The sequence below is a fragment of the Quercus robur genome, chromosome 2, assembly GCF_932294415.1.
Source record: "Quercus robur chromosome 2, dhQueRobu3.1, whole genome shotgun sequence".
NCBI lineage: Eukaryota > Viridiplantae > Streptophyta > Magnoliopsida > Fagales > Fagaceae > Quercus > Quercus robur.
In genome coordinates, this window is record NC_065535.1 from 60,729,136 (window position 1) to 60,734,515 (window position 5,380).

The window sequence follows — 5,380 nt, forward strand, 5'->3', positions numbered from 1 at the left end:
AATATGATAAACTTTCGTGAGCTGAGCGGTTTAATGATCTGGGAAGGACAATTGTTTACGTCTAAAGGCGAGTATCGAAAAGGATGGGTGATGCCAAAAGTGGTGGGAACTAGGAGCTATAGTACTCGTCACTTTAGTCGAGACAGAGAGACAAAGAAATAGATATGTCACAACACAACAACGCTGAAAAATTCAATGATATTTATTTTTTTTGTGACGAGGAGAAACAAAAAAAAAAAACTAAAATATCTTCAGCCTCTAAAATAAATATGGACGTGAAAATTTTATTATTTATAGAAAAACAAGGTTGGCCACGAGTTGTGGATGAAAAGTCACAGAGAGAAAGAGAAAGATAGAGAAAGGGAAAGAGAATGATACTTTTTAATTAAAGCTATTTGCTTTTTAAGTGTTGGATAGATAGATCATAGATAGATTAGAATTAGATGAGGATGAGCCAAGTCTTTTGTGGGTGTGGGTGTGGGTGTGTGTGACTGTGAGTGTCGCACTTTGCGCTTTTAGCCACGTCATATCCACTCGCCCACCCCAGTCATAAAAAGTCGCCACGTTTACATTGCCAACGCTAGACAGAGAAAAAATAGGGATATGGATGTGTGTTTTGGACCACTCGTATACCCTTTTTTTTTCTTTTTTCTTTTTTTCTTATTATTCAAAATTTTCAGACCACAACTTCAAGGTACTGGTACTAGTGGGGTTTTCAATTTCATTTTTGTCTTTGATATGATTTGATTTGATTTTCTCGCTGTTAATAAATATATAAAAAAAAGTTATGCTTAAAATATTTTCATAATACTTTTGTATTAAATTATAAGTGATGAGTTATTATTTGTTTTTATTTGAATTTATAATTTATATTATTTTTTTGTCTACTTGTAAAAACAAATAATAATCTGTAACTTATAATTTGTTGTAAAATTTTACTAAAAAATTTTGTTGTAAAAGTATTATAATAATGTTTTGTGGATGTTAACGTTTTTAGAAAAGAAAAAGTGGAGATTTTTTTTTTGATTTAATAATAAAGTGGTTTTGGGCAGTGCCATGTGGCTAAGTATCAAAGAAAGTGGAACGTTCCACTCAATATGAGGCCATCAATCTCATCTATAATATCTTTGGCTAGTTAGAAGAGAAGATATTCGGTTTTTCTTTCCGCCTCAAACTCACTACTGTCCATTGTCCTACTGTCAAGCAATTTGCTCCAAGTCCAACAACAACTCGCCACGCCAACTTCGTTCCTCTCATTGGCTTCTCTACCCTTCTACCTCTATTTCTATAGCTATAACATACATCATACATCTCAACTCTATTTCTATAGCTATAACATACATCATACATCTCAAATGTTACCATGAATGATCAAATTCTTCGTGGCATTTTTCCTTTTTTTTATTATTTTTTTTTTATTTTAAACTTTAATTATTTTATAAAGAAACAAATGTGATAAGTTGTGGTTAATAAAATATTAAGTAAAATACTCAAAATGACATAAAATATTTTATTCTTTTTTGGAAAATATAATAGTGCATGGTCTTCACTCTTTAATAAGAAATGTTTATTTGCTTTGATTTGACTTAAATATAATAGTTGTAACATTTTATTTTAGTTCTAATAATCAACGGTAGAGGAGGGCTCTCTCTCTCTCTCTATATATATTGTTACAAATAACCAAGTATAATAGAAACCATATTTATGTAGCTGTTTTTGGAAAATTAGAGACATGGACACTATGATTTTATATTATTTTATTCTTATAGAAAAAAAAGCCAATTACAGATTTTGTAGTTAGGAGTTGGAGATCATTAATCATTATTACATTTGTCTTCTATGAAAAAAAAAAAAAAAAAAAAAAGGTAATTACAGATTTTGTAGTTAGGAGTGGGAGATCATTAATCATTATTACATTTGTCTTCTATGAAAAATATATATTTATTTTAGTATAAATTATAGGTATATTTTTATTTTATTGAATTGTATATGTTAAGGCATGTAAAATAATGTTTATTAATTAAAATATTTAAAATAAATTAGATTTTTATATTTTTCATAATTCTAAAAACTATATTCTGTGTAATCTTTAAATGATTTAACCAAAAAAAAAAAATTCTTGATATAAAATGTTTAAAGTATATTAATTGTGATCAATATAATTTACAAGATAGTTCAAAACTTACAAAAGGATTGGATGGATATATTATTACTTTTATAACTTCTCACAATTACTTATTGTAATTAGATTTACGTATTTGTGTGGCTTAAAGATAAAGGTGCCCTTGCAATTCGTAGGAGTCCTCAACTTACTCTTGCTTCGTGTAATTCCAAAAGCAAGCATAAAATATTTTCATGATTAATATATATATATATATATATATATTTTTGGTGTAACTTAATTGTATTTCGTCAATACAATCAATAATTAAATCTTTATAATTTCATTATTTCACCAAGAGCTTTGTAGCGCAATTGATACATTTTGATATTTCTAATGGAAATATCCAAATTCAAATTGCTCCTCTTTTATTAACTATTTATAAAAATAAATAAAAAAAATTGATTGCTCCATGATCACCCATGATACCAAGAGTCTTGTGACTTAGTGAAGTATTGCTTGATTCTTTACATTAGAGGAATCTATGTTTAAATCTCTCACTCTCTTACTTGTTATAACAAATAAAAAAAGAAAGAAAAAGAAAGCCACATTTACCTCTATGATCTAGTTAATTGGTAAGTTACTCATGATTTAATCACCTTTTCATGCTAAACAAAATTTAAATTAATGGTTATAATTGTTTCAATAATTATACTTCCTAATAGCATTTTATCTAGTTTAAGCCAATGGGCATTGGGCAAGAGAAATAACCATGCAAACTCCTTGTCATGCCTTATATGATTATCAAAGTGATTCTTTAGTATCATGTTTGTTAATGTTATACAACCCTATACTACCTTTAAATTTATTAAATTAATATTTGTTGAATTCGATATTAAATTGTATGTTCTTTCTAGGTTGAATTACAAATTATACCCTGTAATTTGACCTATTTTTAATTTAATTCTTTAAGTTTTTTTTTCTTTTGCATTAATGTTAATATGTTTTCATTTTAGTGCTTTCATCTAGTTCCATCCAATCTCACGATTGGTTTTAGTATTTTTTTTTTTTTTACTTCTAAAATGACTTTGTTGTCATGGACTTAACGATGCTAATTATACAAAAGGATTACAATGGAAACAGAGAAGTTAGTAAGAAATTTAGAACAATGGAGGAAAATAAATATACTTCTGGCCATCGTTGTTCAAGTGATTTTTCGAGAAAATTTCACTGCAAAATAATGAATATATGAAGGAGTTCTCATAATTTATGGCCTACACCTCATATAATCCTTTGATGGAGAACACGTGCTATTTGAGGGTTAGACTAAGGACCCTTCAACTTAACTTCTGTTCTTTAACACTCATTCTGTCAATTAGTTTAAGAGTTATTTATTCACCAATTGAGAACTACTTAATTTCAAAACACAATAGTAACCATCTCATGCATCATTTAATCATATTAAATTCATAATCTAAGAATGTTCATTCTCATTATTCTGCCCATGTCATCAAAATTCAGAAATATTTTAGTCCACACAAGAATTAAAAAAAAAACAAAAAAGGGTTAAGATTATCTAACCTGCATGCACTACCTCTTTTTTTTATTTTTATTTTTATATAAATTTTATAGAAGTTGATTGTGGATCACCTTCAAGAATGGATGATGCTCCACACGTAATAGTGCTATTCATTCCCTTCCTCAATCCATGAATCTCACTTACCTACCTTCAAAAGAGGGAATTGTGCCTTCGCTTCATGAGTGGATTTGGTGGAATTTCAATCTAACACCTTCGAACAATCAGTGAACTTTGTACGTGCAAGGGTGAATTTGAAGAAGGTTATTTTGATGAGGAGTTGACGATGGTTTGGATGATTCTATTTCTAGGTATTTGGGTGAATATAAAGCTAGGAAGTGAACTTATAAAAGGTGCATTGAATGGTTTTTAAAATTTATGGTGTTTAAGGTTTTTGTTTGGTGAAATGGGAAAATGATGATATGGATGTGGGAAATGGTGTTTTACTATCCCAAGGGTGGTGGGTTCATGAAGCACTCAAGTCTCAACAGTACTCTTTAGCTAACAAAATTAATTTTAGCTTTTCTGAACGAATCTCTATATGTAGTTCTTCATTTTAAAGAGACAAGTTCCTATTAAGGCTTAAGAGTTTGCCCTTAACTTGATTCTTTATGACTGTAAGTATCGAGTTCCTACTTAAACAACCCACTTCCTTATACTGAGAATGGTATTACACTACTATTGTTGTGCTTGGAAATTAATGTTATGACATTTGAGGTAAGGATTACGTGGACTGATTCTGAATAATTTAAGCAAAAAAAATATTATTGACCTATTATTTTTTTCCAGAAACTCTGGAAAGTTCTTTTTTTTTAGCTGTAATTTTTTATTTTTTATTTTATTTTTTTTATGATTGTACAAGATCATTCTGCAATCTTGCCGTTAAAATTCTTACTTGTATAGCAAGAATCAACAATATCATATGGTGTTCCAATGTAACATCAAGGTTATAGAAGGACTAACTTGATACATTTATTATGCCATTTGAAGGTTTTGCTAGAGGAAAGAGAGAATAAAAATGAAGGATATATATATATATATATATATATATATATATATATATACTGTATGTACTACTAAAATGCTCATTGATAAATTGATTAAACTAAGGCAATACCCAATTACCCGGTGAACTATGTACATGCATGGCTCATGGCAACACAATCCAACTCAGATTAAGAACTCCAAAGGTACCACCCCGTGCTAATTACTAATGGCTAGTTTGGATGAAGGACGAAGGAGGGGAAGTAGAGGACTAGAGGAGAGTAGAGTAAAGTTGGCTAAAAATTAGCAATTTTTGGCCAATTCTACTCTACTCCTCATCCATTTAAATTGGCCATAAGAGTAACATGAGTGTCATACTTAAATTAGATGCTTCCATTGACTCCTCTTCTTTAAGAAACTTAGCCTTAGCTGCTGCAATCAACGGGGATTCTGTCTCCCAAGCATTCCATTTATCTAATGCCCCATAAGCAGCTTTCTTCTCTTTAGGAAGCCCAAAAACCTGTATTTTTAAATGTACATCTGACCAATTAAAGATGTTACAGACAAAATTTAACACTTACCTCTCTAGTTCAATTACTAAATATATTTTTCAAACTAGCTAGTACTTTTTCCATCAACAACTTACAGTACCAGTTCTTAAAGTTTACACAAAAACTTGAAAGAGGAAAATCTGAATTGTGAAATATCGGAATTGATCA